This window comes from Lissotriton vulgaris, chromosome 9 (genome assembly GCF_964263255.1).
Source record: "Lissotriton vulgaris chromosome 9, aLisVul1.2, whole genome shotgun sequence".
NCBI classification, from domain to species: domain Eukaryota; kingdom Metazoa; phylum Chordata; class Amphibia; order Caudata; family Salamandridae; genus Lissotriton; species Lissotriton vulgaris.
Window position 1 is genome coordinate 892,728,500 of NC_141697.1, and position 25,646 is coordinate 892,754,145.

At 44.1% G+C, this 25,646-nt stretch overlaps 1 protein-coding gene across 2 annotated transcripts in view; it reads left to right on the forward strand.

Annotated features, from left to right (window-relative positions):
- Positions 1–4,406: 4,406 nt before the first annotated feature.
- Positions 4,407–25,646, forward strand: part of LOC147692453 (N-acetyllactosaminide beta-1,3-N-acetylglucosaminyltransferase 2-like) — a 193,438-nt gene continuing 172,198 nt past the window's right edge. The window contains exon 1 of one of the 2 annotated variants that reach the window (XM_086938653.1): positions 4,407–4,513. The gene's annotated coding sequence lies outside the window, so the exon portion shown is untranslated. The remainder of the gene's footprint in view (positions 4,514–25,646) is intronic. The other variant, XM_086938654.1, reaches the window with a different exon arrangement.

Below are 25,646 nucleotides of genomic sequence, written 5' to 3' on the forward strand. Positions count from 1 at the left end.
ACCGTGTGAACAGAGAAGGACCCGGTGAGTCGCCCTGGCCCATGTTTGGGGGATAGTGAGAGATCGGACTGCCCTAGAAGACTAGCTGACGGTTGCCTGACTTCAAGAGGACGCCCGTGAACTGAGTTAGGGGCCCGTGTTGCGTGCAATAGAGATGGCCTGAGACCAGAGTTTGCAGCTCACATGCCTTGCGGGCGATGTATGTCATAGGGTGTGACCTTCAGAATCCTGGGGGGGGGTCGTTGGAGTGCAGGTCAGAGAGGGAGGGCTCATATATGTCACAGGGTGGGGTGAACTCTTCAGGACCCTTCTGGGAGTGTGTGTGGTGCCTTATGTCATAGGGTGGAGTGACATCTGCTGTATTCTGGGTGTGTGTGAGATGGGGGCTGTATGTCATAAGGCAAGGGTGTCATCTTCAGCATCCTGTGGGGGTGATGGGAGGGGGCTGTATGTCATAGGGTGGGTGACCTCTTCAGTATCCTTCTCGGTGTGTGTGTGGTGGGGGCTGTATGTCATCGCGTGGAGTGACCATCTTCAGTATCCTTCGGGGGTCGGAGTCTTTGTGGTATGGAGGGTTGTAATTCTAGACTGCAACTGGTATCGTCAGTGCCATTTGCACTAATGGGGAGGGGCTTAAGTGAGAGTCACTATATAAATGCAGAGAGTGAACCTGTAGGTATGTGGGTTTTGGTGGTCTTAGTTAAATATCTTTGACATGGGTAGACTTATCTGAATGTGATAAGTGGCTAGGGTGGTACCTGTTAAAAACTTGCTGGGCCCCTAAGGCGATTCATCACTGTAGGAGCAAACCCATAGGATATTTGCATTCTTCAGGTTGTCTGTCTAACGTACTATTGATAAGGGTAGACATAACTGAAGTTCCTGTTCGGTTATATGACTGATATTCCCCGGTGCAGCATGGCTGTGCTTTGCAGGTGAAGTGTGACTGAGAGGAGGATAAAAGCCTGTGGTGGCGTGCATTCTTGGAGTGTTGTGTGTAAATAGTAGCTAGGATTGGCAGAGCTGACTTCCCTGCGTGGTATGTGTCATACGTCCTCGGGTGATATCTGGTATTCCTGGGCAGACCAAACCTCCTCAGAGTCGGTCTGTTCGACTTTTGGGTAATTTGCGGTTTGACAGACGCAGGCTTATTCTGTTTGAGGTCAGGTTATTACTTGCAGACCTCTGCCTTTATTTAATTGCATCTGCTGAGGTAGAGAGGTGACAGTCCCTGTGTTAACCCTGTGGGTTTCAGGTGGCTGTCAATAGAGAGAGAGTGTGTAGTGACTGCACATAGAGGTTGTGATGACCACGCATCGAGTGGGTTTGTGGGGCATTTGTTTGTAGGCTAACTGAGCTCCAGTAAACACGTGTTGAGTATCTGGTAGGGCTCAGGTTCTTTTTTAAATTTACTGCCTTGCATTTTTTATGTTTCACACTTTGCTGTGCTATAATAGACTTGTCATGAATCTCAAGTTGTGACGTCATGTAGATCATCTGAACCGTTTTTCTTTGCATTATGGAGTTGTAGTTCTTTTTTCGTACTTTGAAAAGCTTTTCTGCAAGTACTAGAGTGCAAAGAAGCAAAGAACTGTAAAAACTCCTCACACGAACAGCTGTTTTGTAAGCCAACATCGCTTTATATGCTGACATTTTCAAGTTCAAACTTCTAATAAGATGCGCAAAGCAAGTCATGGAATGCAAAATGGTGCTCCAAATAGATGCCAGGAGTTAGTTATGGTGTCAGGCGCAATTGTGTGTGTGGTTAATAAGCCAGTATCTACAATTTGTAGTACTGTTGACAGTTGTTACCATGGTTCACATGCCTTTCAACCTTTTCATTCCTGGACACTTTTCTACAATTTTCCACACTCTGCATAGATGTCCAGTAGCGTAAATTTAAACTGTTTTCAAATATGATTTTTCAGTAAAGTTAAAGTGTAAAATGACTCCAATTCTAAGCCGATTGTAAAAGTTATACCCCCTTAGTACTGAAGTTACCACCAAACAGCAAATGCTAACTCAGAATTCTCAAATGAAAAGAATGGCTTCTGTCTTTAGGGGTTATGTACACATCAGTCCTTCTTCACGGGGGACAGTAGATAAGGCAAGAAGGGAAGCCTGTTGAATGCTTCGTACCATGGGACGGGGAACGTAACTATTGTATGCACAATACATCCTAGGCAGATCCACCTTGAAATTTCCGCAAGATTATAAAAGCCAGCAAGCAGCTGGGACCTTTTTAGTCTGAAACCTAACTTTAATACTAACTACCTCTCTTGACTTGAATATTGTCTGATGGTTACTGCTTCATATAATGTCGGGATTTTTCATTTGCTTTGGTCATTTTTTTGTATCCTCCATGGATTTATTTTACGGCGGAGCAGTTGTTCTTTGGCAAGCCTTAGTGCTCAGTTTCACTCTCCATATGTAGGTCTCGCCTACAGACAGCTTTTAGCCGTCGTGTTTAGACTTAGTGGACAATAGCACTAATTACAGCGGCTTTGGTTCAGCCAGGTAATTGGATTTCTTGTCAGTGTCATCGTATTTCATGGTTTTCCTTTCCGTCCTTGTGCTTGCTCCTCCAGTTGACGCATAGGGTCTATGCCATCATTTTGATTGGATGGCTTCTATTTTTTCACAGGTCCACTCCAGGAAATGGAGGTCATGTGTGGCTTTGTGTGGCTCTGTCTGTGTCTGTGTGAGGGTGGCTCTGTGTGGGTGTGTGGGTGGCTTTGTGTGTGTGGCTCTGTGTGTGGGTGCAAATGCAATAGGTCTCGCATTTGCGAGAGATTAAGCTATTGGCATTGTAAATGACAATGCCATATATGTTCTAAAAACAAAAACATAAATAAAAATAATGTCATGAGCAATGCCAATAGCTCTTACTTTAACATTGCCGAGACCATTTCATTGTAAATGCTTGTTTTTTTTTAGCTGTTTAGGAGCCTGTTTTCCTGATCTGCTGGGCCGGTTTTTCCTGTTAGATTTCCTGAAACTTCCACAAACATTTTCTGCAGCAAATTCAAATTCATGCAGTTCCCCATTCCTTGCAAAACACTTATAAAGCACGACCTTATAAGTTCGAAACTTCCCACGCTACATTTTTGGCTGCCTAATTCACTAATGGGGAATCTTTTATTTTGGTGCCCAGAACTATTTTCTGCCCTGGTCCGACCCTGCCACAGCCCTTTAAGAGCTTCAGTTTCAACAGAAGAAAGAGCGAGTTATACAAGTCCAGCCCTGCTGAGCGATTTTCCAGCAGGTTTAATGCTGATAGAGCATTAGAAGAAGATTTACAAATTCTGGTATGTGGTAAAGGGAGTGGGGGCACCCAGAGGGTACATGAGAAGAAACAAGCTTCTTTTATCTTCACCTTCCCTTTGTCCTTCTTAGTGCTCCTTAACGTGTACCTTCCACCGCCTGTCTGGAGATTAGAGAAAGATGAAGAGAAAGAACAGGGCAGAATAAAAGAGCACAATGAAAAAATGGAAAGGAGAACAATAGAACAAAAGAGGGCGAGCAAAGAAGACAGAGAGAAAATAAAGTAATAGAGAAAATAAAAGTTGTGAAAATAATAAGATGAAAAACAAGGAAAGGGGCAGGGTAGGTGAAGGAAACAGAAAGAACAAGCAACATTAAAGAGAAAGAAAGTAGGATAAGAAGGGCAAGATAGGAGCCTAAGATAGTGAATAAAGGAATACAACAACGATGAAACGAAAGTTAAAATGAGAGACTGATCAGACTGTACGACAAAGAAAGCGAGTAAGAAAGATGCAAACGGTGGAAGGAAGGTATGAAGGCAGGCAGGCTAGGGAGGGGTGAAAGGTGGAGGAAATAGGTATAGAGAGATGGGGTGGAGAAATTAGCCTAACGTACAAAATGCAATGAGAAAAGGGTGAGGAAATAGATAGGGAAAAGCCAGCAAACATTTTAAAGTCAAATGAAAGATGAAAGAAAAGAGTGACAGAAGAGTAAACAGGAGGATAGAAAAATTGAGAGCGAGAGAAAGGAGAATGAATAAAATAAAGATGAGATGACGACGCGGGAAGGGAGTGAGATATGGAGAAAGAAACAGAGAATGACACTTGTGACAAAATATGCAGAGGCAAAAAAACAGAAGACGTGTAGAAGAAAGGGAGTAAGCTGGGGCAGGAAAGTAGGGGGTAAAGAGTTACAGGGGGTACAAGGAGAGAGGGCAACAATATAGGGCCAAAACGACGAAGAAACGGGGAGATTGAGACAAGTGAGGGACAAGTCGAGGAGGCGAACATGGCTAGATAGGGGGGAGGTGGAAAAAAAGAGAGGCGGAAACTCTGCGCGCAGCAGGCAGCGGGGGCTGGATAGAGAGGAGAGGCTAGTTAAGACAGAGCAAGGGGCGCGCCCAGGAGGAGGGAGCGAGCGGCATTACAGAGAAACCTTCACGAGGAGCAGCACCTGCCTGGGACATTCGCTGTACGTCAGGGACCCCTGGACGCTGGCCACCGCCCCGTCACTAAACTTCTGTTCCGAGGTGAGTGGTGCGTCAGCGTCAGTGAATCCCTCCGCGACGGTTTCCTGTGCGACCGCCCGAATATGATTTTTCCATTCCCTACGAGTAAAGCAGATGTTTACAGAAGGGGTGGAGCGGTGCTAAGGGTTTCTGCATGCTTCCGTTTTACAGGCAGTGACAGGAAAAGAGCCGCGGTTCACAAAGTGGTGTCGAGTAAAAATAAAACATTAGCACCAATGCCAAGACGTGACCAAAAAAAAAAAACACGTCCATCAAAAAGCACATGTATAGCCACTAAAAATTTCCGGAGCCTCGTGGCTGTTTAAAGTTGCTCCCCTGATGGCAAGGCCAGCGCTGTATGCAGATGGAATGGAATGGAATGGAATGGAATGGAATTGGATTTATAGAGCGCATGGCTGCCCTTGAGCGTCCCAGCGCTTAAAACAAATTATAACATTATATATAATTATATATAATATATAATATTATATTATATATAATTATAACAGATACATCAATGAAAGGGATTATGGGATTTGGGATGCAAAGAAACAATTTAACCTGAGGGCATTGTCAAAACTTAGAGCTGGGGCAAAAATCAGGCAAACCTACTTTACCGTTCTTGCGGCATGCGTGATACTAGGCAAATTTTACTCCAGTTCATTCCGCTGAAAGATAATTGCATCAGGGCTAGAACGTAGAACAATGACTGCGAAACAACGTGCAAAAATAATTAATTCCTTGAAAATCACTTTACATAAGCCTTAGATATTTTAACAAAGAAATCCGAATACACGGGGAACCCTTAAAAATAAAGCTACCGGTTGTGGCAATATTAATGCTGCTTAAAACAGACTAACTGATTTTGAGTTAAACAAAGACAATATTTCATGTTTGGAAAATGGAGTCCGTTTTTTTATCCATATGTGTGTATATAACTGCAAAATTGTGATTTTTTTTTGCGAGTTTTTGCCTTGTGAAAATCTAATTTTTCTATAAAAGTAGGAGAAATTATGTGAATGGATTTACACATTTTCATTTCTAATAATGCACAACAAATCATTGATGTAGCTCATTTATTGGACAATGCTATCAAGTATTGGCAATGTCTGGCTTGTTTTATGTGTCTGTTGTTGTGTTACATGTTTTGGTACAATAACAGAAAACGTACAGTGAGGCACACCAAATTCTCTTCCGGTGGCACACTTGCGAAGCACAGCAACACTTGTGAAGCACAGCATTATTATAGTTTACACGCGCATGGGCATCCTCAGAAATTTTTCCAGTGGGGAGCTAGCCTGGCAAACAAAGGGGCGTGGCTAATGTTAATCAATAGGGGCGGGGCTAAAATGGCAGGCAATCAGGATCGGGAAATTCTCAGGCCAAGCTGAGAAAAAAAGTGGTGAATTCTGCATTTGAAACTGGACAACAATTAGAGCACACATAAGAACAGTGGCGGCTGGTGACATTTGAAAGTGGTAAGGTGTAAATACTAGTCTGCACTGAGGCGAGCCTGAACCACCTACAGGGGTTCGGGGGGTTCCCCCCTGGAGAAAATTTTGGAAAAAAAATGGGCAAATGGTGCATTTTCAAGCAAATTTGAGAAAGAGGTGGCTTGGCGAACACATCTCTGGGAGTAGCCAGATAAGTCTCTTTGCACTTGCACAGATACATCACTCTCCCCGCATTCCCATAGCCACACTACTCACCCAGCACTCATAGACCCATTACTCACCCTTCCCTGACACATCACTAAGCCTGCATTCACCCATCTTCATCACTCACCCTAAACTCACACAGGCACACTGCTCAACCTGCACTCACACAGACATCACTCAACCCTCACTGCACTCAAAGATGCACACTGTTTCGCTCTCCCTACACTCACAAAAGTAGGCTGCTCACCCTGCCCTCAGAAGTGCACACCACTCATCCGGTGTATTCACACCACTCAACCCTCACTCATGAGGGCATACATCTTATCCAGTGTACTCATACAGTCACACAACTCACTCTGCGCTCACAAAGACTCACCATTCACTGTTGGATGCGACTGATACACACCCAATAACAGAGCCCGGTCTCCCTGTTCTTGTTGCAGTCTCTCAAATAAGGCAATCTGCCTAGCTAGTCCCCGAAAGCATACTAGGTTTCCCCATTTCTGGGGAAGTCTGGTGGTTGCAGCCCTTACACGACCTGTAGCATACAGGCAGCCAGGTCTCACGGATCTCGGGACAGTATCCCAGAACAACATGTCTGCTTACTTAGGTCCTAAGCAAGCCTATAAAAACACACCCAATCTCCCGGATATTAAAGTGTGTTCAGCCTCTACACATCCCACAACACAGCACTGATTGATCGCATGGATCATAGGCTAGCCTCGCAAGATAGTTTGTATTCCCAGACCAGCCCAAATTGAACCCATAGCATGCATCCAGCAAGCTGCGATATGTGCACCCACAGCAGAGTCCTCTGCTAAGGCTGCCTAGGAAAAACTGGATCTCACCCTCAGCCGGGTCTCACCATAAAGCCTCCTGCCTCCTCCCTTGACCCCTCATAACCTCTGTTATCCCGTCAGAGAGTCCTAAAGTCAAGACGAGAGAAAGGGCTTCCCTTGAATGCTGCCTTAGTGGCAGACTTAAAAGAGGGCAGTGTGACAATTATCTGTGCCCTGGTGTGGTGCTCTTTTTTTCTGCTGTGGTCTCCTGTGGTAATGGCATTAAAAAAGCATAAGTAGTTGTACAAGTGTGAGAGCGGACACAGTAGAGCAGGCAATCTTATTATCAGAATGTTGGTCGTAGTCAACATATACTATGTCTCACTGCACTCATAAAGTAACATAACGTGTATTTGAAAAGCGCAAGTTCAGCCAATGGTATATTGGAGATGAATAACAGATATTTATTGTTAATAACATGGCTGCTGTACACTATACTTCGTATATTAAAACAGGTAATCGGAAACATAAATCATTAATCGTATGTAGCAGATGCCAGAGAATGCACCAGCCGTATCTTAGTGCTCGCATATAGCATCTCTGTGTAAATATACATCAACATTCGGCGCGAACATAATGCAGACCTCAGTTCACATATATAGCTAATTGTGAGCAATATATACATAATTTTGAGTGCCCAGGCATAAGTTAGCGTCGCGTATACCCATCCTTTAGCTTTGATCCTACAAAGGGACTGCTACTCCAATTAATGTGACTGAAGAAGAGAGACTGCTCACCAGTGTCCGGCACCCTCCTCTCTGCGTCAACTGTCCCCTGCCCTCTCTCAGCTGTCACCAGTGTCAGCACTCTTCTCTCTACTTAACCTGCTTCCTGCCCTCTCGGCTGTCACCAGTGTCAGTACCCTTCTACCCTCTTGAACCGGTCCATATCCACACAGAGCTGTCACCTATACCTTCACCTTCCTCTCCACTTAGACAGGTCCACACCCTCCCAGCTGTCAGCATTCCCAACTCCCTTCTCTCTACTTAAACCAGTCCACATGCTTTCTCAGTTGTCACCAGTTCCAGCACCCTTCTTTCCACATAAGCTGGCCCCATCCTTTCAACTGTCATCAACAAGAGCACCCTCTTCTGTGCGAATCAGTGCCGTCCCTCCACCTCAAAGCAGTGTACTCCCTGACTCTCTACATCTCCCCATCTACCCGAATGTAACCTAACCCGCTATCCACCCCTCCTGTGGAGAGGCCTGTATCCTCCCTCCACTCCTGTCTACTGCTCCCCGTCCACCGGATGCATGTTGCGGGTGGGGCACCCGTTCTGCTGCAGTAACTTCTGGACTTGTGATTTATTTCACCTAGCTGTGCGCTTCCATGTAAGGCACTTAAGGAAGGCCTAGTAAGTGGCTTGCTTCGCATCAAGTAGTCATCATGACATCCCACCCCACACGCACACCCAGGCCACACGCACTCTACTGAACTCACTGTACACAAAAAAAGTATGTTTTACGAAGACAGAGAATTCAATTGTTTTGTCACTCTCATCATTCCGGCGTCACGACTCACAGGGGATAGATCATGACGAAGGACCCTGACTGCAGCAATCACGAGTCACGTGGTCTGAATCACGTGGTCTCTATGCTCACTCTCCTCGTGACTCTGACTCTGACTCCTGAAGTCTGCGCGCCGCGGTAACTCAGCCAATCCTGGCACAGCATTAACAGCGCCACATGGGAAAAGTGACGCAAAAGTTGCACAAGGGGCTTGTAAATCTGCCCCTACAAGCTTACACTACATTTGCATATTTGGAGGGGACTGTCCTCCTTGATGTTTCCATGCATGTAAGTCTAAAACACCGTAACCTAGATATGCAGCCAGTAGTTAATGCTGGTGATGCTGTAGAATAAATTAAAGTTACTGGAACTTACTTAAAACTGTTGCCTGCTCTTCTGATACTATTCAGTGGAGTCAGGCTGATCAGCAGCACTGTCGTCCTGGTATCCAGCCTCTCCCGAAGGTCTCACTTTCTAGATAGGTGTGGGTCAAATGTCTCCTGGATTCTCCTTGCCTGGGCCTCCTCTGCTTCTTCGTCGGTGCCCTTGGATGCAAAAAGAGACATATTCATGACCCCGTTCACCATTTATCTGGTGAGCAGCGCCATGGATGTGTATTCCATACAGGAACACAGACAGCAGGGGGAAAGGGATGGCAGTGTAGGTGACACTTTTCCTTTGTAAAGTAATTCCTGTTGGCGTCATGGCCCAGGGTGAGCTGTCTGTGCACTTGTATGGAATACACATCTATACAAGTGCACAGACAGCAAACCCTAGGCTATGATGCCAGCAGAAATTCCTATACAGAAGAAAAGTGTCACCTGCACTGGCCATCCCTTTCCCCCTGCTGTGCACATCTTCCCACTCCCACCCCATGACGAGGCAGCTAGAAGTGGTGATTTGTCATTCTGAGGAGTGTGAATGTTATAAGAATGTGTGTGCCTGTCTGAGACAGCTTCCCGGCACAGCATAAACACACAGCCACACCTGAGTACTTCACACAGGTCTTTAAAAGACCAGTTACTTGGTAATGAGGCTTTGTTGTTTTTTCACCCCTACTTAGAGCCCCTGCATCTCCACTCTGCACATGGATTTGGCTGGATGAATTAGCTCCCCATCCCGAAATTTGAGGGAGACGAGTTGACATGAGGCTTAAAAGAGGGGTGAAGGAGGGATTAAAGACGCTGAGTAGTGACAGTGATGGGGCAGACATTTAATGCAGTTTCCCTTTCAAATGGGTTTATTGTACAAATCATCTTTGACAGACTCGCAGACAGAAAATGCTGCTGCCTTTCCATGGCGTCTGAAGGAGTTTTTTCTTGAAGTTGGGTCGACAAGCTGGTCGGGTTCATTCTTCCTTCATGTGGTGGTGATGAGTGGGTTGCAGGGCACCTGCACTTGTCACTTCTGTCATTGGTAGCCCCCTGCTTCCATCTGAGTACCGAGGATCACCGCCCGCCCCCCCAACCACCGGCACCTGGAGGGGTCACCGTGATGCCTAGGGTGACCAACTGGCATGGGTGCAAATTCAGGATAGTGAGTGTAAAAATTCAGGACAAAGGGTCCAAATTTGGGACAAAAATTCAGGACAGGAGTTCAAAATTCAGGACAAAAGTTAAGGTTTACAGACACATCAGAGAAGGTTGCGCAATAGTATATAAGTAAGTAAATAGACAACCACTAAAGTACAAGTGAAAATAAGTTTATATTAGGTTGAGACAATTGTGCTCTTCATGGTTTGTCAGTATACACGCAGCTTTAAGCAGATCCGCAGGTCTTTTTGTGGTAACAAAACCGCCCCCACCTTTCCAGCTCCCAGAGAAAACGCCTGATGCCCGGTCCGGCCCGTCTGCCTTGATACCACCCTCCAATGGCACCCCTCATCTTCATTTTGACCCTCTCTCATGTGTATTTCATTTCTTCTATAGTGCTACTCATCCCAAGTATGTGGCGCAGAGTTTTGGAGTCCCTTACAACACACATATTATGTAGAGACATTCACTCATATAAATGGGAAAGTCAATATATAGGAAATGTTGCTTATGATAATGGGGATTAAAATGTGTAATCATACTTTCATCCATCATTCAGTCTTTCACCATTCATTCTGTCCTTCCATCTGTGTGCCCATCCATGTCCATATTCATCCATTTACAAACCTATCTATCACGTTTCCTTCCATCCATCATTTCACTCATCCATCCCTCAATCCACCCTTTTACTCATCCATCATCCATCCATGCACCCTTTCACTCTATCCATACGTACACTCACCCATCCGCTCTTCCACCCATCCATCCATTAACTCATTTTTCCAGCCATTCAGTCATCCATTTACCCATCCCTCTTCCTCTTTCAATTCCCCTTTCACTTAGCCGTCCATCCTTCCATCCACCCACCTATCCATCTACTTATCCACTCATGAATCCATCCATTGAACCTATCATTCATCCATCCACCCTTTCACTCCTTCACTCATCTATCCATCCTTTTGTCCATCTACCCGCCCTTTCTCTCACTCATCCAGCCTTACATCCACCCTTTCTCTCATCGGTCCATCCATTCACCCTTCAATTCATCAATCCACCCTTTCACATATCAATTAATCAATCCATCCATCATTTCACTCATCCATCCACCCATTCACACGCCACCCTTTCACTCATCCATCCATCATTTCACTCATCTATGCAGCCATCCATCCCTTCACTTACTTACTCACTCACCTTTTCACAATAATTATAAGACCCATCAAGAACTCCACCCTCGCTGTAGTTCCCAAAGCAAGGGGTGGGGTGGAGCAGGGTTCACTATGCCCCTGCACATAGGCAATCTGAAAAAGTGGAAGGCATGAGTCCTGCATGATGCACAGTGCCTTGACGTGGGGCGACTGTGACATAGTGTTGTTTCCAGAGCTTTAAGTGGGATGAAAAAACTAGGGGTGTCACTCCAAAAGGGTGTTTGATGTAATAAAATTGTTGGCTTAAAACACATAAGCTAAAAATCTGTGCTTAATATAATGTGCCGCCCGACTGGTATTTTTGTTGCTTCTGTCATTGCATCCAGATATATAATACAACAAGTAATGTTACACCAACAACAAGCCAGAACTATTGGCTTTGACAATGGTTGTTAGTTGCATAAAATAAAAAAGCAGAAACCATGGCTGCTATACTATAACTATAATCTTTTCCTTTCAACTTCTTTCACCGCCTTCCTTTTGCTAACTGGATTCTCACCTAGCAGCAGCATGGGCGTTTTTTTGCACTTCCATGTGACAGAATGCCCTGCCCTGAGGCTGTAGGAAGCCGCCACATGCTGTGCCAGCCCGGACTGACCCATTGTCATTCTGTATATGGCAATCAGCCCCACACAGAATGATAATGGGCGGAGTGGGGCTACTCTTGTGCTTAGAGGGAGCTGAGGCCTTTTGCAGGGGAACAGCTCTACTTAAAATTACGGACGGTTGGTCACTCTACATCGTAATGTCCTGCCTGAGGACAAGCCCCAGCGTCAGGCCTCCCTCCGGGAAGCATTTGTTCACATGGGCGTGTGCAGGGGAGGCAGGGAGAGGTGCTCCGGGGGTGGGCAAGCACCCCTCCTTGCCCCCCCTGCGGACGCACATGTTTAGGACCTGCCCTTAACTACATAGACCAAACCTTTTGGAAAGAATTTCAAGTTATGCTTCTGTGGGCACTCCCATTTTAGGATCTCCCCACACGCCCCCACTCAACTTTTTTTTAAAATCCCATTTAAAGCAGGGAGTGAAGTGAAACTGGATAGGAATGAACACACATGGTAAGAATATAACGAGTAAGAAATGAAAGAAAGATGGAGACAGAAAGCATGTGATGATTGAGGGCAAAAAGAGGGAAGAACAGGAGATACAGAAACCACATGATGACTGGAGGGTCAGGATGAGCAGATCCTGGAATAAAAGGTTGGGCAGGATGTGAGGCAGAATTGAGGAAGAGATCCTATGATGAATAAAGGGCAAGGACGAGAATGATAGTATGAAATGAAGAGAGGGACAGCACGAGAATCACATTTGAGATGGTGAACTTGTGATGAATGAAGGACCAGGGTGCGATAGAGAGACAGAGATCATACGGTGAAGGGCACAAGACGGTGAAATAAAGAGAAGACGAACAAGGCCTAACTTGCTAATCCGCCACAGTGGCATTTTCCAGCGAGCAGCACGTAAGGGGCACATTTTTTTAGAACAAGGAGGTCTGCCATCAACCCACCATGCCCTTATGGCTTCATCCCAGTCATAGCCTCCTCAGCGTGGGGTTGGTTTGAACATTTTGGTTTTGGTTTTCAGGTTGGCCGTGCAGTCAGGAGGCCTGTGGCGAATGGAGGTACCAGTGTGCCTTTGACGAATGGGGGCTAGAGTTTGAAAGAAGACATGAGATGAAGTATATGGTTTAATGTTGGGACAATTGAGGAGCTGGACTGAGAAAGGAGAGACAGACTGCATGTGATATATTTAGGGAAAGAGTACGAACTATATCTAATACAGACTTTGAAGAATGGAGGAATGAGTCTGAAAGGGACACTTGAAACATGCAACTCATGGAGGGACATTATGGAAGAATAGACATGGAAGAAGCAGTGAATGGAAGGGTAGGGTAAAAGGGAGGATGTGGCAAATAATAAATGAATGTCAAGGTGTGAGGAGAATATGTGCATGAAAGCCTAGAATAGAAGCCTGTGGTGAATGGAGGTGTGGTGTTAAAAGAACATTCGGAGCATGTGATGAATGAGTTTCGTTGTTTTTACCTCACATGGTCTCTTGTCTTTGACACTTTATGGTGTGAAGCAAGGGTGATTTCCTATTAAATATTTTTATTCTGTCCACTTCTTTGTTTTTTTTTGTTGTTTTTTATTTTATTTTAGTTTTTGCACTTATTTCCATTGCCTCTCTCTCAAAGTCTAATCAGAATGATGGCATGTAATTTTGAGAACATGGCCGGACTGGGAACGGAAACCAGCCCTGGCAAATCTGCTCATCCGGCCCCCATAGGAGGGAATGGTTTCGGGGTGCTAGTGTCAAGCACTGTTACCGCTTTTGTTACAGGGGGCCGATATTGACTGCTGCAAAACCAGCCCCCAGGGTCCAAAAACTGTCCCCCACTCTTCCCACCCACTGGGAAAACGCCCAGTGACCGCTATGGTCAGTCCGACCCTGCTTGAGGAGCCTATATACCTCCTGCTGGAAATTGGAAAGGGGGATTTCATAGACCTGTAGTTGCCGCAAACATTTGGAATAAGGAGGTCTTCCTGTCCCTCAGTAGGGCAAAACTAGACTTTGCAACCGCAGAGGAAGTTGGTATTGGTTGAATCACATAAAGCAAGTGCTCCCAGTGTTAGTTTATGATATGTCTCTGCCACAGTTTTGGGCTGACTGGTGTCTTGAATAGTTGAAGAGCTAGAGCAGCATTATTTTACCTCCTTAGATAATTATCAGGAGAACATTGAAGGCATGTGCTGCATTTGGCAGGAAATGTAATAGTGTTTGCTTAAATGTCTAAAGTAAACAACAGAAAATAACACAATAACATAGACTAAGTAAGATAACAGAATTAAAACATAACAGGGCACAGCAAAAAAGCCCAAACACACTGGAGCACAACAACCAAAGTACAACACTGCAATAATGCAGCACAAAAACACAGTAGCACAAAAAAACAACAAAATACCACTATCACAGCAAGATGCACCAAGAACTACTGTAACTTCCCCTTGAGGACATGAAATAGTGCAGATCAACAATGTTTTGCGATCTAGCCCAACATATTTAATGTACCCATCTGTGCCGGTATTTGCCTGTGTGCAAAAAAAAAGTCTCAATATGTGGTTCAAAGCCAAGATGTAAAATGGCCTACAAAATAATCGGGTGGTTGTAGGACTATCTTCCAGCTATCTGTGTCTAGAAGAGCGCTGTTGCTGCTTATGACTTACCAATGTGTAGAACTAAACAGATCCCTTTTCTTACCAAGGCTGAATGGCCACAATATAGTTAGCTCTGAGCTAACAAGTACACAAATCCTAAAACACCATACAATCCTGCCAGATGGTCCGCACATGAACTTGAAAACGTTAGATGATATCACCCCTGTCCTGGAGAAACGCCATGTCTCCCAGAGCATCAAAGGATGCACCTCAAAGCCCTCAGTGCCAGGTGCAAAGCTTTTTGAGTTAGGGGTCCTCCCTATCACCAAATACTGGTTGGTTGTTGTGTGCCGTCAGGAATCTCTGACATGACTGCCTTGCACCAAAATGGCATGCCTCGTCAAGCTCGAAGGCCCATGGAGTAAGAACCTCAAGATCCTTGAAACCCATTTCTGGATGATCTAGGCTCAACTCTGATATCCCAACCAAACTCCCACACATTTAGGGAAGACATAAAATCGTATCTTTCCATGGAACTTATAGGGAATGCACATCTGGACGGCACAAACCCACCTTTCTCAGGAACAGGGCCCCATCACTCAATGTGGAAGACTCATATCCTCTGAAAATCAGAAATGATTCCTCTTCAGAAGGAACCTGCTGTGTTGGAGTTCTCAAGGACCTGCATTGTCTCCCCAGGGCTCACCTAACCAAACCTCAAAAAGACAACACCCATTCACAAAGAAACATGGAACAATTTAGTGTGCAGTTCATACTAACACTTTTTTAAAATCCCACTAAAGTAGCTGTGAAGTGACATATACCGTGTTATATAAAACATGTGGGGCTGGTGCTCCCTGTGCTACAGGTCTCAAGGGGCACTTCACTGAAGAGGCCCAAAAGACTGAAAACAAAATAGTGATTTATAAGTTCCTGTACAGAAGGGACCAGGCTTTGCAGTTTTGGGTGGGACTGTGTCCATTGGGCCTGGACCAAGTCTGATTTGCATATGACAGGTCTCTGGTGTCTCATGGTGGACAAAAAAATGATGGACTGGAATGGTTCCTGGATATTTACCAGTGGTTGTAATTCATTCAAACATTCCCCCGTTACTTTTTTGTTTTTTTTCTGAGTTATATAATACCACTCAAGTAATACATGTTAAAGGATTATTTTTTTAAAGGATGCCGACGTAACCAAGGCAATAACTCAAACATGTGAGGACTGTCCAAACACTTAGGTCATTTAACACAAAGTTTTACAATCCCAACGTATGAAAAAACAACATGGGCAGTGGTTGTCAAAAGAGGCCTTTGTGTGTAAAAGTATGTATGATTACTTACACACGTAGAATAATACAACGGAAAAAGGCTGTGAACAAACTACTTCCCTTAAATGCAAAGGTACAGACTGTGGGTCTCAATTCAGACATTTTTGCACACTGAATTTAGGTGTGGAAAAATTTCATACACAAATGCTGTTCTCCTGAAAGTGAAAAAAATAAAAGAATTCTCTGTGGAATGGAAATCTGCTTCATGTCATTATTCCCAGTCGCGGTTTAACAGCCCTTGACGCTCCCTTGTGCCGGATCACAAGTCCAGTCTTGTTCTTATGACACTGCAAACGACACAGCATGTTCTTAACTTCACACCGCCTTTTAACTGCGCTATGTTTTTACCAGGAAAATACAGCACATTGACTTAGTTACTCAACAAAATGCCCCACACGGGGACACAGAGTATTTATTAAATATCTAATACAAATAGTATTATTTCGATTTTTTCATCAAATTCTTACTGCCAGAGATTCTTAGTTTCTTAGACCAGAGACTTTAAGTGTTAAGTTGCCAGTAGGAATTATACTTATCACCCATGTGAGAGTGAAAAGGTGAACGTGTGAATGGATGTGACCTTATGACCTGGAATTTGATCAGAGATTTCATCAGTAAATTTACATGACTCAAATGAGCTGTATTGCTAGAATTGGACAAATTAAGGTAGGCTGCACACGCGTGGAACTGGAAACGTGTCTGCTGATTATAAGATCTCTGCAGCAGGCGCACTGACCAAATATGTGCTTTAGATGTATTAAAACAGTAAGATAGTTTATTGGGACACACTTCTTCAAAGTCCACTGAACTAATATATAATGTCTCAGGTGGCAGTAACTGACAAGAAATGGACGAAAGAGGGCAGGTCCTTGCATTGCAATGCACAAGGGGCTATTTTACATCTCAGAAGTACTATTGACTTTAACAATGTTTTTTTGCTTGCTACTAGTGTTACAGCTATAAAAGCAGCCATATGACGGAATACTGAACCTATCCTCCCCTCTGTCACGGAGAACCATCTATGGAAATAAACTATACTGCAAACAAAACTCACAAAAGTTAGGCGAAGAGTCACAATGGCCAAGCCTCCCTCACCCCACATACACATACACACACATACCCTTCCACTTCACCAAGAGACAATGGCCAAGCCTCCCCCACCTTACATACACACACACACCCTTCCACTTCACCAAGAGACAAAAAATGAAAAACGCTGTGCTATATATATATATATATATATATATATATATATATATATATATATATATATATATATATATATATATATATATATATATATATATATATATATATATATATATATATATATATATATATATATACATTTAAATTGCTATTTTGGAGTTTGGCGTCGCTTTAGTCGGCACGTCTGTTTCCTGGTTGCACGACCAGAGGAAAACACAGCAAGTGCACGTTCCCTTTAAAGGCGAAGGACGCAGCATGAAGCGCTGGCTTTTTTTCTGGCAGGACAAGGCCGACCACGCGGACTAGAGAGGGCGGGGACGCTTCGGATTGAAGAAGGCGCTTCATTGGGGTCACAGACAAGACCTGCAGCCAGGAAACAGATAACAAGTTGTTAAGGGGCTGAATTGACTCGGGAAAAATAGTTTTATCAGTGCTTACTTTGTAAAAAAGAAGTGCAGGCGCTGAAAATGTTGCCATGGAGGCCAGAACCCACTTCTTCCTCCGATGAGCCCCACTTTTAACACTACCACTGCCTCAGTCTCTATCTTCTAACCTTTATCTGTTGTCTGTCGCCTGAGTCTTTTCTCTAAGAGTCTATCCTCTCACCTCTCTAATTGTTTTCTATCGTCTTTGTCACACCTGGTCTGTTACCTTATTCCCTGTATTTCTAATTGGCCCTCTATTTATTCTAGCACTGCCTTTTTTTCCTCTTCACTTTTATCTGTGCTCTGCTCCCTCGCCCCTCAATCTTGGCTCTTTACTTCTATCACTCTTCTACCTGTGTCTCCGTTTTATCATTTGTCTGCTTATTTTCCTCTGTCCTGTCCTCTACACCCTTTCATTCTATCTTCTCTCTTCTTATTGCTCTCTTCTTCACATCATGTCTGCTTTCTCTTTGTATCTGATTTGCTCTCCTCCTTTTCTTTTACTTTGCTCCGTTTTATCGCTCTCCTCCCTTGTTTTTTCTTTTTCCTCTTTACTCTTGCTCTCTCTCTCATCTATAACATTGCTGTTGCCTGTGAACCCTGTCTTCAGCCTGTACATGTCCCTGCTATTTTGAACTCTGCATTTCCTGTTGTCTTTCCTAAAGAATAGGAAGATGACATGTGTTTTACTTTCCTACCTACACCGAGTGCAAAAACAAAATGTACTGCAAATGAACATGCTTTTTTGCATATATTATTCAGTGCAGTATAACTAGGCCTGGGTGGTAATTTCCGTTCCGCTCGCGGAATTAGCAAATTTGGGTAATTTCGCGTTCCGCTGGAAACACGAAATTGCCCCAAATTCTGCGTTCCGCATCTTTGCAAAATGTTTTGCTTGTTCGCGTTCTCAAAATGCGCGTTCTCGAGATATTTCACCCTGAACACGCAAATGGCGATTGAAAAGCATCGCGAACAAGCCATTCCGGGTGTTCGCGGAATTTCTGCGTGTTCGCGGAGATTTTTTACAGTTTCGCAGAGAATTGCGTAACGCGATTACGCAAATTCCGCCCACCCCTAAGTATAACTAGGTTTATTACAGAACAGGTATCTGCTAGAGCACAGCAGGGCATGTCACTGCTAGTGCTGCCTGTAATTAGTAGGTCAGGAGATGAGGACGCATCGGCATCTTTATCCACGGCTCAGTTTGCTGTGACCTTGCCTGCTACAGAACAGGCATTGTCCCCACGCAGGCTCAGCAATTAGCATTCATTCTGGTGGGCAGCGCACAGATTCTACAGGTGACTTCATGGTGCACAAAAGTTGTGTTTTTGCCACAGCCGCATCGAGCACGTTGAGGATAGCAGCAATGCAGCGCTGCAGGATATGCTACTCTGGCTACGCAGCAAGTGGAAAATCCACACTTACTTTCATTTATTCTTCCTCAAAAGGCCTCACTCCCAAGTTCCAAATGTTCTCTGGCAGATTCCTTGCCTCAACTCCATCATGAGACAGCCCCCAGCTACAATTATCCAATGGGAGGCTTAGGCTCAGGAAGTGGCAAGGTGCTTCAGACTCAGGGAATGGAATGCAAGCCATTGCTTGTCGATGACTTCTAGGATTTGTGATAGAAGTGATGGCATCATCACTAACATGGTGATACACAATCATGCCTGCCTGGACAGGCGTACACCGGCCTGCCTATGAACATTTACCAGCCAGTCACCATGCAAGGTATGTTATTCTTTTTATTTTTAAATTGAACAATTAATATTGAGATCACCACCTGCAGGGTCAGACATTTTAGCCCCGGCCCTGTGAAAGAAGTCCGGTGCTGAGCACCGGAAAGCACCAACTCAAATTAAGCACTGGGTTTTATACACCTGGCTCAACCATTTACCCTTGTGTGACCCTAGGCAGACCTCCACCTTGTAGTCACGTTTTCAGACTATTTGAGTTAGACACCAATTGTCTTTCATTACTTAGTGAAATGTGCTACACACAACGTCTGTCTTTGTCTACATTCTACGTGGATATCCCCTCGACTCTGACCACTGGAGAGGAGACAGGGTGGACCCGTGACCTAGAGGAATAATGACGGGTGTATATTTTCATTTTAGGCTTTAAATGTACTACTCGTGAGACGGGACATCATACGCTTTGTAGTGTGAAAGGAAATTACAGTGTATTTACAGGATGGCCGATGCTATTATGACTCTATCTTTTTTTTTGGAACATGTTTTTTTTTTACATTTCTATAGTACTTCTCAATATGCGCCAAACCAAAGATTGTGATACTATTTGTTGTGCAGTGCTGCAATCATTCATATCCATTTCACGAGCACCATATCCCTGTACTAAATTCTACAAAGGATAGCGCCTGTTAAGCCAATTTGCGATCGCAAACCTAGAAATTCGCAGAATTTCAGCATTTGCGATTGCAAATTAGCAGTGTGCAATGTAGCACACAAAACCCCCCTCGCAAAATAAGGAATTGCAAAATTAGCTATTCCCTATTTTGCGATTGCATTTAAGGAATCGCAAATTGCGATTCCTTAACTGCAATGTAAGAAGCACAAAAGAAAGTGCGATTTGGCCTTAAGGAATCGCAAATTACCACCAACTTCAAGTTGGTGGTAATTTGCGATTTCCTTAAAAAAAGCACTTTTTTTGCTTTTTTAAAAGTGCCATGCGGCACACATGCATGCCCTTAGTGCATGTATGTGTGCCACATGTGCACACATGCACATTTCAGGGGTGAAACCGGATGTCCCTCTGGAACCCTTGCACCCTTGAAATTGTGCACGCAATTTGCGAGTACCCAATAGGTATTCGCAAATTGCGTGAGCAATTCCCATTCATTCCTATGGGCCTCTAGACCCATGGGAATCAATAGGAAGGTATTCCTTGATTGCAAATCGCAATTTGCAATTTGCAATAAAGGAATATTAAGGAATGGCAAAAAATATTGTGGTACCTACCTACATGGCATTTTGCGAGTTCTTAAGAGCGCTTCCATAAAAATCGCTATTAACCCCTTCGCTGCGGCGGCTATTCCGCCGTAGCGCTAAGGGGGTGGGGCGGCCGCGCGGCGGTTCCGTGCTTGTGGCGGAACCGCTCCGTCAGGGCTCGCGGGTGAGCTGTGCTTGTGACGAAACGGTTCCGTCACGAACCCGCACGCCCATTAATTCGTCAGCGCAGGCGCGGAATTCGCGCCGCGCAGGCACGCCGAGCGGGCCGCGACGGAACCGTTCCGTCACAAGCACAGCTCACCCGAGGCTTGTGACGGAACGGTTCCGTCACAAGCATGCAAGGGGTTAAGGACTCGCAAAACTACTTTTACCTACATCTGGCCCTTAGTTCTCAAGTCCGCAAAATGCACAGGCACTCACTTTGACATAAAAGGAATGCACAAGCAAAACTGTGAAGTACAGTGGCCAAATTAGTTGTAACTGGGCACATTGCTAACCCTGGTGTCGACAGATCACGATTTAAAAACTCTGACAGGGCCGACTCAGGCTTTCATCCTTCCACAGTTGATAAAAAAGAATACCATTGATCAAGTAGAGAGTGTCTAGAGATAATTGCCTGTTAGCAGTCCTTTTTAAATATTTAATTTATATAATTAACAAAAAATAAAAGTCATCCACGTTCTAAAAGTTGTGGGAGTGTTATCAGTGGATATATTTTGCTGTCATTTATTTTGCTCGAAATAACACTAGAGTGACAAATTTAAAATTTGATTTCCCCAGAAACAGATATACTTAAGTGCGTCCCTTTGTTAACTCCTCCATTTTTTTTTGCTAAAATCTGCAGATTATTCAGAAGATGAAGGATTATGTGGCATATCCATAGTTATGTGAAAAACCGAATCACATCATTCCAGTGGCCCTGCTTTTTACTTAAAACTTACTCCACTCACTTTTCCTTTTTAATATTGCCATCTGACTTTTTTTGTTATCTGTTTTTCATATGCTCATTGATTGATACCTTTTGAATATGTATTATTTTGTCTAGCCTGTATCACTCAGTCCATGTTTTATGTATTTCCTCCTCGTTTAAACTTCAATAAAATTCTTTGAACACTAAAGCTTACTACACTCACATCCATGTAGAATGATATTAAAGCCACCTAATTGGCAAATATGACTCAACACATAACAGCTATTCAAAGCCAAGAACTTGAGAACCCAAGTGGAACAAAACAAACTTCAGTGTCCTTAAGGACACAGATTCATACACACTATTCAACATAAATACATAATTTACAATAGACTAGGCTGACCTAATAGAACACCCTGCAAGTATGACTTACAGCTAACATTTCAAAACACACCCAAGTCCAGTTTCATCAAAGCACGTTGGCTTTGGCAAACATTGACCCAGAACCGGGAAGACCTCCTCAATTCCGGATGCATTACATGGCCCTACTAATGTTAGTAATTAATATTATATCGTCTTGTAAAATGAGCAGCTACTCGGAAGGGTTTCACACCGCTAAGCGGGGGTACGAATGTCCAGTAAGCGTTGACATAACAATGATGTATTGGGCCCCAGTGCTTAATTTGTAAAAATCGAAGTGACAGGGCCCTCATCAGGAGGTCACTTTGTTCAGACGGATAAGTGCCTGGTCGCATGTAACACACCTGGGGGGTGGGGAGGGTGGGGGATATAGTTGGGGGTGGGTTAAAATGTTGAGCAGCATCTATAAGGACTAGTAGCAGAGACCTAGATGGACTACCTAGGCTGTACACTGTACTATCTTTATTAAGTGGGTGGTGGGGGGAGAGGCCCTGGTCCACTGGCCACGCCCTCCAGTCCATCTTGAAAAGTAACCGAAGTTCATGGACAAATACACCTGAATGTACATAGTTTGTAAAATTGATGTGCCTTATTGAATGTCTGTGTACAGTAAAACCCAATACAATCTGTTTGAAAAGAAAATCAGAAGCCAACTATAGTAATAGCACATCTACTAACCGTCCCACTCCAACAGTTGTGACATTTCTGACTATTCCAGACCCCCAAAGCTATGAGAATGACTTTGTCAGTAAGTATTAATTATTTTTAAAGCATATTGGTTTAATAAACAACTGCTGTTGTGCTCGTCTCTGAATTAGACAAACAGTCCATCATGTGTCAGACTCTCTTCAAGTGACGGTGTGGACAATTAAGTGCCGGTGCCGAGCACCAGAAACCACAGGCTCAAATTAAGCACTGATGGGCCCTAATTCAAACATGTGAAATGGGCTAACCTGCCCTCTGTTTAGTAGTTAGAGCATTCCTAACTGGTGCGCCTGGGTTACCAACGCCCTAGACACTGGTGCACTGCTAGTTTGTACTGTACAATGCACATAAAATAACTTCTGTATCACCCCAGTTTGCCTTCTCCTTACACTCATTTCAGTATTGTTGCAAGGAATGATCCCTAATAATATTCTCTACAATGCAAAGTACTCAAAGGCACTTTAATAGATCAAAAAATAGATGGACAAACACATTCCATTTTTAAGACACAATATAGTGGTGCAGTGAGTGTAGGTGCAAACAAACATGCTTGGAGCTCTCTTTTTGAAGTGCTACACTTGGGTTAAAAAGTGTGAACAATACGTGTATCAGTAAAGCAAGTATAGCACAGCCCAACAAGAAAATTCCATATATACAGTAATATAGGGCCTGTGTATTTTAAGGTCGATGACATTTCGATCCCATTATGGATAGTTAGGTCATCATCAGGACTCAAAAAATTGTAAGCCTGAGAAAGAGAGAGTCATAAGGAAGACAGGTGTGCTAGTAGAGGTCTTGGGGTTCCCTAATAATGAGTTCCTTCAGGGGGAGAGAGGGAAGAAACTGGGGTGGGCCGGTTGATGATCCCATTATTCATAATGATTTTGAAACCCTGGCGACCTTAAAATACACAGATCCCATATGATTGTTATGTCATTTTTTTGTTGGGCCATGCTATTCCTGCTGTACAGGTACATGTGTCGTTCACGCTTTATATCTGAGTGTAGCACTTTAAAAAGAGAGCACCGAGCATGTTTTTATGCACCCCCACTCACTGTGCTGCTGAATGTTTATTTATAAAAAAATGTTTGCTCATTTATTTTTTGATCTGTTAAATTGCCATTGCGTTCTTTGCATTGCACAGATTATTACCAGTAACCATTGTTTGCTATAATAAAGTAATTACCCCAGGTCCCCAGTGATCCTGGGTTTCCCTGGTTAAATTCTACTACTCATTTCCTGAGCAACATCAGCCTAGTTTTTATCACCTTTTCTTCTCATTATCAGGTGATTTTCCCTTACGTCTCTTACTAACCTCTTACATTCATCTTCTAGCTTCTCCACTCAAGCTGCAACTTTAGCATCTCTTCGTTTTTGCTTACCTCTATTTTTCCCAATTTCCGTTTCAGCTCACTCAAGTTTCTGTCCTCCACTCTCCTCCCTTTGTATTTCTATGATTGAGCCGTTCCCGCCATTCTGCTATCTCTCTTTACCATTGCATCTCTTCACTCATCCTATTAAGTCCCTGTCCACCATGTCTCACTTTCTTACCCACCTTCCACTGGTTAGCTCCATCCCTTTCCCCGTTTCTTGCTTGACTCCTGCCACTCTCTTGTGGTCTCCATCGCATACTCTTTTTCCCAGTCTTTGACTGTTCCCTTAATATCCGTCTCAATCCTTTAGGCCCTCACTTCTTTCTCTTTCCATAACCTATCTCTATCTAGTTTTTACTTATTTTCTGTTGATTTAGTTCCCTTACTTTTCCCTTTCTTTCTGTTTATTTCACACCTTGGATTTCCGTGTTCCCTTGTCCCTCTCTTTTACCCTTGCTGGTATGTAGTTTTCAGTCTATGTGCCACTTTTTTCTGTTACTAGTTCTGCCTATCCCTATCACCCTCCATCGGATTGTTTTCTACCATTATTTTTCCTCCCTTCTCTGTTTCACTCTTACCTCTTACACATACTTTCTTTTTCACACCCCTTCATCATTTAACAACCCTCGATTGCTGCATATTGTCTCTTCCTTTGCCTCCATGCCCCTTCTATTTCTTTTTTCCCTGTCCCCATGTAGCATTATTTCCCCCCATTCATCCCAATCATGTCGGGTCAAATTGACAGAGGCTACAGATGTCACTTTGACATTTGTAACAGTTGCAGTAGAAAAGAGAGACAGGGCAAATATTTCCCAGTAAACACATACAGCACAGTCAGGAATAGTGTATGTTTAACTTCTAACTCAAATAGGCGCTGCATATACCTTTCAGAAACAGTGGCGACTGGCATCTACTGAGAGGAGGGGAGCGGGCAAATGGGTGTGTGCACACCTGGGCATTCAAAATAAAAAGGAAAACACTTGCCATATTGTGACGGATGACATCCTCCTCAGTGTGGGCCGCTTCTACTGGGACTGCAATGCAGGCCCCAGCAAAATCCCTTGACCAATCCTGGCCTGCTCACATGCTGTTAGCAGCTCCCTGATTGGTGGGAGCGGCATCTCTCGGCGCTCCCCAGCACATCGGAAGCCTGCACTTGCTCTCAACCCAGCTGTTAAGACAGCTGGGTTGAGCGGTTTAAAGTGTGCATGCCCTGCTGGTCGTCGCAAGACAGCCGGCCAAAGGGACATGTGCACTTTAACCCCTTCCGTGCTCATGACGAGCTGAGCTCGTCATGAGTCACGGTGCTCGTGTGGTCATGGCTAGCTGAGCTTGTCATGACCACACCAATTTACATTATGGTCCAGCACAGCAAAAGAATCTCCCAAGCAGTGATGGTGTTAAACAGTGGAAAGGTTGCTCTCTGCCCACCACTACTCCCCGCTGTCACTCAGCAGGCCCTACCCTATCCTGACGCTTGGTTCAGGACGCGCTGATGAAAAATAAAATGCTAAGGAATTACCGTTTTATTTGTAATCTCTGGGGTTTTTGGGGGGCACTTACGTGGGGCAACGCTCCTCCGCTCCAACGGAGGAGCCACCCTTTTCAGAAAGGCAAGCTCCATACACACAAGGAACAGGGAAGAAGAAAATCTACAAGCCTGTTTGAAGTCTAAAACATGCTTATTCAGCAAAAAAGAAAAACTAGAGATATTGCAGCACAGGGAGACAGAGATTCACCCTGCACCCCAAGCTGTTGAGCATCTAATGTTGACTCCTCTCCACGTGTTACCAACAGTTTTACGTTTTCTTGAGCTAAGCAATTGAAGGAGGTTGCACATGACAGAAACCAGACCTTTAGATAGTGGTGTTGGCAGCTGCAGGGCTCTCTTACGAGAAGATTGCAAATAGAC